The 14,574-nt window shown below is 37.4% G+C and overlaps 1 protein-coding gene across 3 annotated transcripts in view; it reads left to right on the forward strand.

The window, feature by feature from the left end:
- The window catches only part of SUPT3H (SPT3 homolog, SAGA and STAGA complex component), a 255,112-nt gene that overhangs the window by 205,783 nt on the left and 34,755 nt on the right, over positions 1-14,574 (forward strand). The gene's annotated exons all lie outside the window — the stretch shown is intronic.

A 14,574-nucleotide genomic window follows, 5' to 3' on the forward strand; every position in this document is an offset into this window, starting at 1 on the left:
AGACAAAAAAAGAAAAAAACGTTTTTTTCCTTTCAAATATTATTTTCTTTCAATTACAAATTATGCTTTTTTGTTAGTGCTTGAATTTTTTGTTTTTCAAAAGTTTAGGTTTACAGTTATTTTAAATTATATGTATTCCAATATGGTGAAGAGCACTTTATATTCTAAAATTAGTTTGGTGTCAGATACTGCTCCAATTGGATGCTGAACTCTCAAGTGACACATTTACGGTTGGGGAAAGAAGAGAATGGGTTTTTTTAGACAACTTTGAACCTCCACTGAAATGTAATAGAACTGATCTTGTGGTAAAACACTGATGGGTTCTGAGGTTTTGCCATCATTTTTTCTATGCAAATTGCAAATCCATTGTTCAGAGCAGCCAAATAAATTCTTTATTCTCAGCTGATGAAAATGCAAAAGCAGTCCATCTCCAATGTCATAAATTGGGGTCATTTTCTTCTCATCTGCAGTTCTGTTTGGCTTTTATCCTGCTTACCTCAGAATATCTGCATTTAGAAAATAGTAAATGTCAAAGAAATAGTTATAGGAAAAAACAAACAAAATCCACCAAACAGGACCTCAGGTCCTAAATCAGAATGTAATTGTCCAATTTCTGAGAGATTTTAGGAAAGGAAATTTATTCTGAATTTGGATTAATTAATTTACATAAAAGCAATGCAGAAGTATATGAAGGCCATAAGTATAAACGAAATAGTGGCATTTCAGACGTAAGGAACAAGAGAAGAGAAAAGTTATAAAGTTATTAGTTATAATTTTCCTAGTGCCAAAACTAATCAGTGGTTTATAGATGGCAGTGAAAGTTTGATTTATTAATGATGGTCAATACACAATTGCAATGAATTGTCTTTATGTAACCTTGCCTTTTACTATTGCCACACAGAAATGCTAGATTAATATCATGCAAAGTGTTGGATAGAATTTCCAGTCCAAAACAGACAAATGTCTTTAGCAGAAGTTTGCTAAAAAGTAGTACTGGTAGTTAAGAATATGGCAATAGCTTCTGAAAGCAGAGAATGTATTTCACTTTATTTTTAAAAAGTAAAGCACTCACATAAACAGCTGCAGAAAGGTGAATCTTCCCTCCCTGACCCTCACTAAAAGTGCTTTGGTCAATTATTAACCAAAGTTCAAATTTTTTCTTCAACCACAAGGTATAATAAAATACCCTGGTTTGTGTTGGGGTTTTTTCATGTCCTCCACTCTTGTGAACTTCCCAAACAGTGCAACTGTACAATTTAATTTGTTAACATTACCTACAGTCAACGTGGTTGATGAGAGGAGCAGATCTTGTTCCCTCTGAACAAGCCAAGAATAAGAGGGAATCTTGGGTCAGCTTCTGGATGCCTACAGATGTTGTAGAGCTGTAACGTGATTCTGCTTTTAATGAAAAGGCTCAGGAAAGGTATTTTGAGAGGTATTGCAGAGTCTGCATTTAGGTCCTTTCCCCTGTGAGTGCCCTCACTGGAGTTTTGGGGAGAGACCTGGCAATGACAATTGTCCATGCAGCAAACAGAAACCCTGGGTCTTAATTTGGCACAAATGTGGATGAGCACTGTGTACCCTCTGCAATCTGCATTAATGCAGATTTCCAGCACAAATGCAATTTAATGATGGCCACATCTGGTGGTGTGTGTGTAACCAAACCTGAGGAAATGAATTAACAGAAGTGATGCAGATTTTTATGTAATCAGGCGTGGCCATTTCCTCAGATCTCAACAGCAGGGCCTGTGTGACAGAGCCCATGTAGGCAGTGTAAAACCTTGGTAAAATATTACAAGTCTGAGCTGGTCTCTGCCGTGTCTGAGGGGAGAATTGTATCAGAAGGATCTAAACCCTGCCTGAACTCTTTGAAGCAGCTAGAAGGGATATTTTTATGCATCAGTGCAATAACCAACAGACTGGCAGTTGTCAAGGGGCTGCTGCATTCAGAAAGTTCATATCTGAACCCAAACCACCAGGGGATGGGTTTCTAACAGGAAAAATGAAATTTAACAGTTGTGTTGTCCTACACAAGGATGGATGATGTGGAAAGAGAGCTGCCAGTTGCTTCCCAGCAGTTTTTATGGAAAGTCACTTTTTCCCTTTTTAAAAAAGACAGTTGAGGAGTGAAAAAGCTTCATGGTTTTTCAAGTTAGTGAATAGTTCAGCCCCAAACATAAAATTTGGATTTAATTTCTGTAAGAAGAAAATATAGGAGAATGTTTTGTTTTTAAAAAACTACATATACTTCTGTTTTCTTAAGATAATAATTTTGTATTTGTAGAGCACAAATAGTGATATTTTTTTACATTTTTCCCTGTTTTGCTGTTTCATCATGATTGTCACTCTCTTCCATCTGATTTGGTGATAAGCATTCCTAAGGAGTTGGTTTTGGAAGAAGAGTTAGCTATACAATTTATTCTTTAGCAGCATTTGATGAATGTTGGTTTGGATGGAAACAACACTTTGAAAGTTTTATAATCATATGGTAAATGAAAACTAACATTAAACCAGTGAAAATGATCCCTTTGCATTTATTTTGACCTTAATAGTTATGTCAGAATGACTAGCATAATTAGAGCATTTAGGTTTTGTCTCCAAGTGCAAGCCACAATGGAAAGCAGCAAGTGTACTCTGGATCCTTCTGCATTGTATCGTGTCAAAGGTAGTTTAGACATATGTTTTATCTAAATATTTTCTATAAACAGTATTGGGTGATGCTCAGTGTTTCCTGCTTTAAAGCATGGTCTAGACTTCCAAAAATCATCTTTAGTACATTTTGAGAGAAATATTAAGCAATAGCACCATGTATTTTTGCAAGACAGGAATGGGAAGTTTGGAACTCTCCATCATATGGGATAATGCAATTCCATGTGCTGGACCTGTATGTATTTCTGTGCACATTTAAGTTGAGGTAGTGCATAGTGAAATGATGTTCAGTCTTGACTGGGCCTGTAGGAATAATCCCAATACCCTTCCAAATAATAGTATTTATTATGCCAAGGTGTTCACAAAAATATCAGGTGGATATTTCTTACCATGAACACAAGCATAATGTCTCTAGAGAAATTGTTTTAAGTTACTTGATTTGATTGTATTTCAGACAGTTCGGGTAGCAAAAAAATAATTCTTTAAAGAGTATTTATTCGGTGAACAACACACAGTGCTTACCTGGAGTCCTGAGAGGAGCAGCTGTGAGTGGAGCATGAACAGCCTGTAAGCAGTGCTTGTGACCACAAGAACAGCTGTAGCAAAGAGAGCAGCTCCAGCAAAAAGGACAGCTGAGATCCTTTACTCTGAAATGAAAAGCAAAGTGGTCTGCTACAATAGTGGAAGACCACAGGCAAAAAGAGCAAGAAAATGTTTCCAAAGCTTCTTTGTCTTAAGTTTATGCCAACTCTGAAATGAAGTGCTTCAGATGTTTAGTTAAGAGAAAATGAGTTCACAAATGTAAATTGCAATCCTGCACAGGCTCATGGCAGACTGTGGCCATTATTCAACAGCTTGTACATGTGTAAGTGGGGTGTGTTGAATTAACAGGGGTATAACCAACATTTCCTTGGGTATTTATGTTTTGGGGAGAATGTTCCTTCAGCCTCCCAGGCATTTCAGTATGAAAAGGCTTGCTAGTCTAAACCTTCTCTTGTTAAATATTTCAGTCTCATAAAATTGCCTATGCAGCATAAAAAATGAGTATTTACAAACCTGTGTTTATAATATTGCTTGTGACATTCCCTGCATGAAGAGCATGTAATAGCAGAGAATGTGATTTGGCAGAGACTTGAATTATTTGGGCCTTCCAGAGCCCTGCCCATACTCTTAGGGGTTCTTAAATAATAAATGCAAGGATCCCATGTGGACTTCAGTAGGGTACATGTACATGGTAATCATAGTTTCACAATCAAATTATACATTTAGTCAAGGTCTTTTACTTCTGATGTTTTTAAAGTGCTTTTTATTGATACTGATTGAGCTCAGCTTTTATGCAAATGCTTAAATCAATTTCTGTAGTGAGAAACACTGAGGTTCATCACGAATCTTTAATAATTTCAATATAATAAAGATGGTTTTGACTCTATAAATTTACCCTAAAAAGTAAATCTATGGAATAGCAGCCGATGACCTGGCAAAGTTGAGCTTATGAGAGATTAAACCAGCAGATTCAGGGAGTAGAAAGAAGAGAGGGAAAATTTAAAATACAAAGGATAATGTGGCAATATGATATTTGTCTAAGAGGACATTTTGGAAAGCAAGTATGGTTTAGGTGCTTTAAAAGGTGCTTCAAGAAAAATTCAGCTTCACATTCACCGAGTCACAGAATGGGTCAATTGGAAGGGACTACTGGAGGTCCTCTGGTCCAAGCTCCCTGCTCAAGCTGGGTCCCTCAGAGCCCAGGGCACAGGCTCCTGTCCATGAGGCTTCTGAGTATCTCCAGAGAAGGAGGCTCCACAGCCTGGAGTTGTCACCCAGAGGATTTGGTCTCCAACTTAGTCCTCTTAACTGAAAGAAATTTCTTTTTGCATGTTTCACATCAAAGTAGAAGTGAGAAGAAATTCTGGAATATAATCCTCAATAATTGCTTCAATAGACACAATGTGGATAAAGTACAGCTGAATTTTTCTAAAGCACTTGAATGATAAAAAGTTTTGAATGCTGTTTCCGAAAGAAATTAGTTACATGGAAACCAAATAAAATATCTCTGATACTTAGGGTCCTGTAAAATATAGACTGCCCATATTGATATTCTGAATCAATTGATACTGATTTTGAAGAAGTCAGGATTTCATTCTTAATCACTTCTCAAAAATGAAATGTATGTATTTATGTCAAAAGGCATTTGAAAACTTTCCCTTCTGTTACACATTCAGTTTCTGATATAGAAAGAGTCACATTGACATTTTCATGCTTTCTTCTCATTTTGAAAGCAAAAAAAGGGCATTTTATTTCATTAAACAGTTACATATTTATGATGTCTTTGTCTATACTTCAAGCTGTTGTCTGCAGTTATTTGTAATTCTACAGTGTTAACACTTTGTGTTTGAAAAAGATGAGTTATTACTCTATAAAACCAGTAGGAAGTCAAATCTCAGTTTGGAAATCTTGGTTCCCTTCTCTACCAACCCCCATCCCAAGGTTCCTCCTTTCAGATTTATGAAAGAAAACATTTCTTTCTGTAAAAGGTTTTTGTATGCCAGCATCTGGAAGTGTTTATTTCAGTGGCGTGTAATCTATCTGTGGATTTAGTTAGCACCAGACCCCCTTTTGTGTACTCCTGACTTAAAATTTTTATAAATGATCTTGTTGAATTTGTGCCAGTGTGCACATGGTTTGGCTGATTGCTGCATATATCCTTTACCTGCCAGTCACCTTTGATTTATATTCTTCCCTTCTGCTTTTGCCTCCAAAAATGGTGCCACTGAACTGTCCTCTAAATCATCTTATTGGATAAATTGCTCCAAGATGAGATGGCACAGTTTTGGCTGACTCCTCAATAGAAGGCATTCCTATAATCCATGCTTGCCTGCTCTCTGTAGGGCCATTCAAAAAAGAGAAGGAACAGGGAAATGGGGCTCCCTCTTTGATTCCAGCACTATTTCTTCCAGTGCTGTTCAGAAATGTAAAATGGGACATTTGATTTATATGGCTCTTAATACCATCTGAAGACCCATAAACTGATGGAGAATCTTTCACATCTTCTCTCCTGAGCTGAATTTCTTCATTAGATAAATTTAACCCTGATAATATGTTTAATATGGTTTTCTCTCAGAAAGATTAAAATGTTAAAGAATAGCATATTCAAGAATATATTAAAGCATTTCATTTGGAATAGATTATATAATATATATGACAGTTCTTTCCATTATAAAAATCCCTGTTGGTTTCCTTAAGCTCAACAGCTAATACTCCTTCCAAATAACAACAGTTCTGTAAGCTTTACTTAATGACATTACTAATTTGGAGAGTTTTATGAAGTTTCTTGGAGAAAAGCAGGTGGCTTGGCAATAATTTAAAAGGTTCCCAATTTGTGGTAGCAGTTTCAGGGGGTTTCATGTTTCTAAAGAGGGAGACTAAGCTGCATAATGCTTAAGAGTGTCTGACACAATGATATATCATTTTAGAGTAAGTTTCCAGAAGTTCATTGGTCATTAAATGTGCTGCTTGACTTTATATTGCAGTTTCCCAGCTGTCCCTACTGGGGGTAATCTTAACGCTCCAACAGAACTTATTAATGAGGGCACAAGCTCACAGGACTGATGAAGCAGTAAGTTGCCCAGATGATTTTATTGAACAGGAACATAGATTTTTAGATAAGACAAAAATGTCATTGAAGTAGATTTGAAAAGAACTGACTCCCTTTCTACAGAGCACTAGGAAAGTATTTACAAATGGTCTGGATAGTATTTGATATCCTGTGGGGATATTTAAAATTCTTGGATAGCACATACATCAGTGTCCTGCTACACAACACAGTGCATGAATTGTTGCAAGCAGCACGTGAGGCTTTCAGGCAGCATAGATGTGGTTCTGTTGAGGCAGGAGACACTGGCATGGAGTGACTCTGCTGATGCAGTTTGTACAAGCACACAGAGGGTTGTGTCAATTGTGTCACCTCCTGTTCAAACCTGCTGTGTTGGAAGTGCTGAACAATGTCTTGCTCAACATGGGAGCTCACACTGCAAAATTTTACCTTGTTTTTCATATCTAATGCTTAAAACAATCTGATTTGTCAAACACATAGCTAGCTCTGTTAGCTCTGTAAGTGAACTATAAGGTTTGCAATCACCTGAATCTGTCATATAAACCAAAGAAACTCCTAGTCTCATTAACCTTATTTTTTAATTTTTTTTTTCTAACTGTATGGCCAGATTCAAATACATACTAGCATTTCAAGCACAGTTGTACTGATGTAAAAGAATCTGAGGGTTAGAATATGTTACTTTCCAAAAGTGTATGTTCTTATGTGCCTCCTGAGAGGCTTAAAAAACTTTATATGGATGAGAATCTGACTTCTGGTACTCTGCTCAAGGCAATCTAACGTGTAATACATAAATATGAATTTCAAGGGTAAGGTGAGAACTATAATAATTCTAGAGCAGAGACTGGGACAAAAAGGTTACGTAATTTAGTGCTCCAGGATATTTATTTACAAAAATAAATATGTCCTTCTTCAATAATTTGCATTAATTTTTGTAAAGACATAGGCATTGCATCTATGCTGCAGGTATATTCTAGTTACTAAAAGAAAGTTACTAAATAGTTAAAAGTTACTAAATAGAAACTTGGTTGTTGAGGAATCCTAAGAACAAAATGGAAGAATCTTAAAAGGGATGTGTATTTTTTTACTTGTCTTTGCACAGAATTACAGTGCAGCTCCCTGCAAGATTCATGCTTTTGTGATTTTGTTAGATAATAGACAATATCATGTACTTATACCATTATATAATGCAAGATCAGTTGCAGTTGTATCTTATACAACTCTTTCAGATTTTCCTTGAATGTGAACATTCATTCACATTTTTCTCCTTGAAAGATTTGAAGTGCTTTATGAGCTGGAGCTGCTCATAGCTGTCAGTTCACTCTCAGTGCTGCTCTGAGCCAGCTCAGACTGAGATGCAGCAGCTGTGATTCAGCAGCTCTGTAGCACAGGATGTGAGCTGTCTGGATGTAACTTTATGAGAACTTTAGGATCATGTAATAAGGCTGTTTGACTTGGAATTAACCTACAGTTGGAGAAAAATTGCATGAAATGTAATTTCTTGTGAGCAAGATCTTCATTTTAGGTGCTGCTCGTATGACTGATGCTTGACAGATGTGTCCTGTTGTATTGAGCTTGGATAGAAGGACAGGCTGGATGGGGCTTGAAGCAAACTGGTGGCTGGTCATCCTGCCTGTGGGGATGGAACCAGATGTTCTCAAAGGTCCCTTCTAACACAAACCATTCTGGGATTCTGAGATTCCATGATAGAAGCTCTTACCCGTGGACATCTCTGGCATCCCTGACTTGTCACTTTGCAAATAAAGAATGTAGAACCTCTAGAATAGCAGAGGAAATCTGGAAAGGGGCAGATAATAATATGGGAGCACCAAAACCAAGGGGAAATATTTTTTTATAACTCTTATCATCTGTTATTTTCCATTTTAGTTGCCTACTCTTGTTCCTTAAGTCCTACAATAGTACTCAAACTCAATTACTTGTTCAGCTTGGCACAGGAAAAGACAAAAGATTTCTGAATAAAAGCTGTGATTTTGTGCTTTGTTTCACTCCATTTATCGTGTCCCACTCAGTGAGGTGTCACTTCTCATTTAAATCTTTGATACCACTAACAACAAAAGAAGTTACTGAATGTGCAGCAGTACAAATGATGTTTGATTGCCTCTCATTTCTGTCCCCTGTCCTCTGCATGCCCTGGGGCAAAGGTGCTCATTCTCCTCTCATCCTTCTGATACATCTCCAGGCATCTGAAGGCAACGCTGATTTGATTGCTAGAAAATCTCTTTAACACTTAACTTTTACTTTAGTTTATTTTCTCCAAACCAGATCCATTTCAGGGAGCCTGGCTGCACACTTGGTACTGCTTGGAAATATTTCTCTAGGAAAATCAAGTGAAAACACCAGCCTTGAGGCAACCAAACAAACCAAACACATTTTATTAATTTTATTTTGGGGTTTTTGTGTTTCTTCCCTGAGGTTTTGTATTATTCCAGCTTTCTGACTTTAGCTTCAAGGTTGTGTAAATCTCAATTCAGCAAAGCAGTCATCTGCTTAATTTTTTACTATACCTATAGTCTGACAAAAGCATGGGCTAAATTGAGGCTTCTGGTATTATTAGTAATGTAAGTTTTGATTCATCTATTATTTCAGTTTTGTTTTTTGGTTTTTTTTTTTTTTAATTTATTGTGCATAGGAGAAAAGGAGATACTTGTAGGACATTAAATGGGATGAAATTAAGATCAGATTCTTTTTCTCACCTTGTAATATTTGCTCACTGGGAAGTTTTGGAAAATAAAGACTTTAAACTTAAGATACATCACTTGTCAATATTTTGGAGTTAGCAGAGCTAAGAAAAAAAAATCACAAAATGAAGGAAAATTCTAGAAAGGGATATCAGACTTAAGAAAAAACAGCAAAACAAGTACCAGTCATGTTTTAGTGCTGTGTGCTGCTGTACTTAAATTTGTGACTGTGGTTTCCAGTTTAGGATTAAGCTTCAACCAGGGCTTTCTGGTACATCTCTTGTATCTGCTGTTCTACAGTGACAAAATTGCACAACCAAGATGGTTTTCTTGCTTTTAAGCCAAACCTCTTCCTCCCAGTTATATCCCTCTGGATAATTCAGTTCTCTTCACAGCAATTAAATTCTTTAGCTGCTTATTGGTAGAAGTTACACACTTTCCTCCATGACAGTCTCAGGAGAGGGGATATGAGAAGGGATTTTGCCTTGATAAGAGAATTTTCTGTCTCTGGAGGTATTTATGACACTGAATATGCACATGGATGAAAATGTAAGATATTGGGCTTTCATAAAGACCCTGAGCTTTTCTGCAAAGCCCTGAGAACATGTATGAAATAAGTGGTTTCCTTCAGGCCTCAGCTGCAGAATGACCATGGAATCTGGAACGTACCTGAGTGATTAAAACACATCTAGTTCTGTTTTACTAATTTGGAATGCATTCCACAGGCAGGAGCTGCCTAAGAATTATATGCCTCTAATTTCACATAATTTAAATTCCAATAATGCTAGGAGAAAAATAAGAATAAGTAACAGTGAGAAATAATAAGGGAAAAAACCCAATAAAAATAAGAAGAAAAATCACATAATAAATATTTGCATAGGGTCCTAACACTGGCTGATGGGGGAAAGGTTGGGGAGGAATTGTACTAATGCAATATTCCAGGCTGTGTACTGGCACAGGTCAGTCTTAAAATGTGTTGATGTGCTGACAGGATTGTCATTTTTGATGGCAAAGAATTGGGACAACAGGAAAAAAATAAGACTCTCCAGAGATCCACATGTGTTAGTTTTACTGCAGAAGGTGCTAAAACTGCTGGAAGCAAGCAGTCTCCGTGCAGAATTATTGCAATGCAAACGGCCTGGAAGTGAGAAACAGTAATTTCATGAGGTAATTTTGTCAGTGGTGAAGGGTTTGGGGTTTGGGTATTTTTTTTTTCCTTGCAAGAAGGACAAGTTATTAACATTTACCATCAAGAAAACTCTAGTTCTAATTGGTGTTTAGATATGATGCTTAAATTACCCTCAGAAGATATAGTGGAGGTTTGGGGTGTGGATTAAGTGCTTCTGAGAAAAAGCATTCAGCTGTTTCTGCATCTGTTAACAAGAAAGTTAAAACAATCCACCATTGTGCATGGAGGGTTTTGGTTTTTTTAAAAAGGAGCAGATGGTACAGAAGGAAGGTATATGCTTGTTGCCACGTTGGGAAGCTTGGGATTTTATATCCCATGGAGTAGATGAGGCCCATCTTTGTCCATAATTTATTACAGTCATATTTAGATAATAAAAATAGTTAACTAGGTACAAAAGAGAGAAATTAAATAACTCAACAAATAGATAAAAAGCTACTAATTATGGCTCTTTAGAAAATGTTGAAAGCCTTTCATGTGATCAAGCAAGACTAATTTTGAGACAATTTTATAGCCAGTTCTAAATCATCTGAAATAATGAGACATTTTGAATGCTAAATCTGAAATACAGACAAGAATACTGTGTTTATTGTAGCTTTTTTAAGGTGTGTGATACCATTTCTTTAAAATGGGAATTTTTTTTCTGGTGTCTCAGCTTCCATAACAGAAGTACACTGTCATTTATCTTTAAAAATGGGGGAAAACAATCTCATTAGTAATGCTTTTCAGTGTAAGAACATGAGGCAAGATCCAGGATTCATCTGTATTTCTGTATTATTCATCTTACATGAATGCAGAAGAGAAGTTAATGATGGCTCAATAGATTTTGCAATATAGAGACATGACAAATTATAAGATTTGATAAGATAAACAGAAGAGTGAAAGGAGATAGTTTTGTTCAGCTGGTGAGGAAGTGGTCTCAGTATATAAATTATCCAGTCAGTAAGAGATTTTTTCCTGTACGAGTCACAGCACAGAAGAGATTTAAGAATGAAGTGACAGTGGGTGATGAGGTTCATCTGCTGTTGGATTTTTCCTACCAAAAAGATGCTGCAGGAGATGTGCTGGCATGAATGTTTGGTGTGTGCACAGCAAAGAGTGGCAAGTGAGGTGATCCAGGTTGGAATGTGACATTTGATGGGAGATGTGCGGCTGCTGCACAGGAGGAGGATGTGTCACGAGGGGAAATGGAAAGCAGCTTCTGACGCATGTGGCTGAGAGGAAAATCAAAGTGATGGGTGGGAGAAATGAGCTTGGCAGGATTCAGATGACTTGGTACAAACAAGAAAATGTTTTTTGAAGCTAGATTCCTCAGTGTTTCTGTGACTTCTGCAGATTGGAATCTAGACGGAGGGTAAGGAGGGCTGTTATGTGCCACTAGGATTGTTATTAGGGAATAAAAATACAAAATGCAGCTGAAATCCCAGAGTGAACAGAGTACTCAATCTCAGAGATAAAACCCATGTTACACCTTGATGATGGTGGGGTACACGGGGTTATTGATGAACAGAAATGGAGGATTTGGACTAGGTGGGAGATGAGAAATTCCAGTTTATCCACATTCAGCCTGAGGTGGCAGCTTGACATGAGAGCTCTCAGAGGGACATAAAAATCTACCTAGTCCTGAGTTATTTGGCCTGAAACCTTTATCGGTTGTACTTTGGGGTAAGGAACACCTACAGCCATGTCTGCAAACAAAGGTTACAATGCAGAGTATTATTTGCTTCCCCTAATTTATTGCATACTTCCCAATTCATCAAAGAACAATTTCCTTTTAGGTTGCTGAAGCAAACCCTTATATTTCTTATTTTTTCATGGAAAGAATTCATTCCCAGCTTCATAAAGTTTATTTTCAAGAAATTATGGGTTAAAATTTTCTACTAATGCCCTTTTCCAAAAAAAGTAATATTTTACGTTAAAGTGATGTGGCACCATTCAGCTGCCTGAAGTCAGCAGCAACTGTTTGGCTTTAGTACTTACTGACATAAATCCCAAGAAAAGCTCTAGATACTGGGAAGTTCTGCCTGTCACCATTTTAACTGAGGCTGCCTTTGTAACACCAATGGAAAGGCAATAAAGGGGGACACCCCACTCTAAAATTCCCTGAAAGGAGTTTGTGGCCAGGTGGAGGTTGGGGCCTTCTCCAAGGTAACAAGTGACAGGACAAAAGGAAATGGCCTCAAAGTACACCAGGGGAGGTTGAGGTTGAACATTGGAAAAATTCTTTTGCTGAAGGGTGGTCAAGGCTGCTCAGGGTAGTGGTGGAGTCACCATCCCTGGAAGTGTTGAATAAATGTGTGGATGTGGCATTTGGGGACATGGTTCAGTGGTGAGTGCTGGGTTAATGGTTGGACACGATGGTCTCAGAGGTCTTTTCCAGCCTAAATAACTCCAAGATTGTATGAATGAGGCTTTGCTGGTTGCTCTAAGAAATCCCCTATGCTGCTGTATTTTATGGTATAGGCAGAGTGGCTGGAGCTCTGCTTTCATAGTGAGTCTTGCAGGTTTGGAAAATTTACATTGCGAACTCTTCAACTTTCCATTTCTCCAAAAATAGTTTACTCAGAGTCTAGTTTCCTTGTCAGATATTTTTAGAGTGAAGTTAATTGAGGATTGTAAAATAATGAAGAGGACAAGGTAGTGACAAAGAGTTACTGAGTTACCATTTGATAAATGAAGTGTAAGCAAGTTCTTTTCGTTCCAGAGGAGCCAGATGTTAAGTATTTCATCTGCAAATTAAGCAAGTGGGCAACGTTTACAGTCTCTGGGGCTGCATCTTGCAAAGCAGGGATTTTAAGACAGTGTCCTGGAGTCTTGGGGAGTCACTTGAATGCAATGGGGCCAATCCAGTATGGCAGCTGAAGGGAATCAGGCAGTCCTCGGGCAGTCCTTGGGTAGGCAGGAAGGGGAATAGGAAATAGAAGAGTTTTCTGCTATCCTGGGGCAAGCATAGCTAGAATGTGTGCTTGTGTTTTAGTGAGAACCTTAACAATTGGGTAAAACACTAGAAAATACCAACGCAGAGACAAGAGTGCATCAAACTGGAGAATGTGTTGTGTAGCCAGTCATTAAGGACCCATAAAAAAGAAAAATGTAATGTCTTAGGGTTTTTCAGTCCTTCCATGCAAACCTTTGTGGATGTGCAGGGTGGGATTCCTCTGGAAAGATACAGATATTTGTACCTGAGCACAGTGGCAAACACCTGTGAGCACAACTAGACAGGTTGCCCAGAAAAGCTGTGGCTGCCCCATCCCTGGCATTGTTCAAGGCCAGCTTGGACAGGGCTTGGAGCAAATTGGGATAGCAGAAGGTGTCCCTGCCAGTGGCAGAGGTTTGAATGAGATGGTTTTTAAGGTCCCTTCCAATGCAAACCACTCCATGATTCTCTGATTTCCTTTATAGTCAATTGAGAGGAACAAGCATTTCTGGGCTGTAATTTATCTCTTCCTAAGGTAGCTGTTTAAGAGGGGTCAAATGGACCATGCTGTGGAAGTGCCTTTTTCTCTACCTTGACAGGATGATGTGTGTGAGGAGTTCTTCTAGTGCAGCTTGACATTTAAGCAAGACAAATTCAAGCTAGAAATAAGGCATATATATTTATAACAACATAACTAAGTGCTGAAATAACTTAGCCAATGATTGTGACAGATTATCCATGACTGGAAAATTTAAAATCAAGAGGAGATGTTTCTGTAAAAGCCATGCTTAAGTTCAACCACAGCTATTGGTTCTGGAGAGCCAATTCAAGAAAATTGTGTGGGCTGTGTTATGAGCGCAGTGAGGTTAGATGGTCCTTTCCATCCCTAAGAGCTATGAATCATCCTTTGCTGGTGCTTTGGTAAACTGTAAATGTGAAAATCCACTTTGAACGAAGGTCAGCAGCTTATTTGGTTTGAATTCCTGATGTTCACATTAATAGTTTCAAAGGAAATAAATTCAAATTTGCCTTCCTAAATATAGCAATTTGACTTCAGAGTTACAATTTTCAATATCTTTTCATTAGTTTTGTGTTACACAGCATAGTCAGATCTTTTTTCTAAAAGGAAAAATAAACATACCAACAATGTAACATAAGGCTTTGGAAAGTAGATATTAATTTTATAATTTTTGACATTTGTTTTTAGAAGTAAAGTTTTGGTAATTAATTATTAAAACAGGTAGATTAGAAAGAAAAAATCACAATAGCTTTTAAAAGCCAATGGAGTTGCCCTTTTTAGAACCCTCCAAAAGTTTGGGTCATTATTTCTGTATGTGGCATCTCTATACATTCTTATAAATATTCATATTACTCCTATATTATGAATAAAATGGGCTAAATACACCACCTTAATTAGAGTAGTGGAAATAACAAGTTATTTCCATTCTTTGAATGTCTTTGGCAAATTTCCATTTTGTAAACATAATTAAGATATATTAATATTAATCTGGTAAGT

The sequence above is a fragment of the Melospiza melodia genome, chromosome 3, assembly GCF_035770615.1.
Source record: "Melospiza melodia melodia isolate bMelMel2 chromosome 3, bMelMel2.pri, whole genome shotgun sequence".
In the NCBI taxonomy this organism is placed as follows: Eukaryota; Metazoa; Chordata; class Aves; order Passeriformes; family Passerellidae; genus Melospiza; species Melospiza melodia.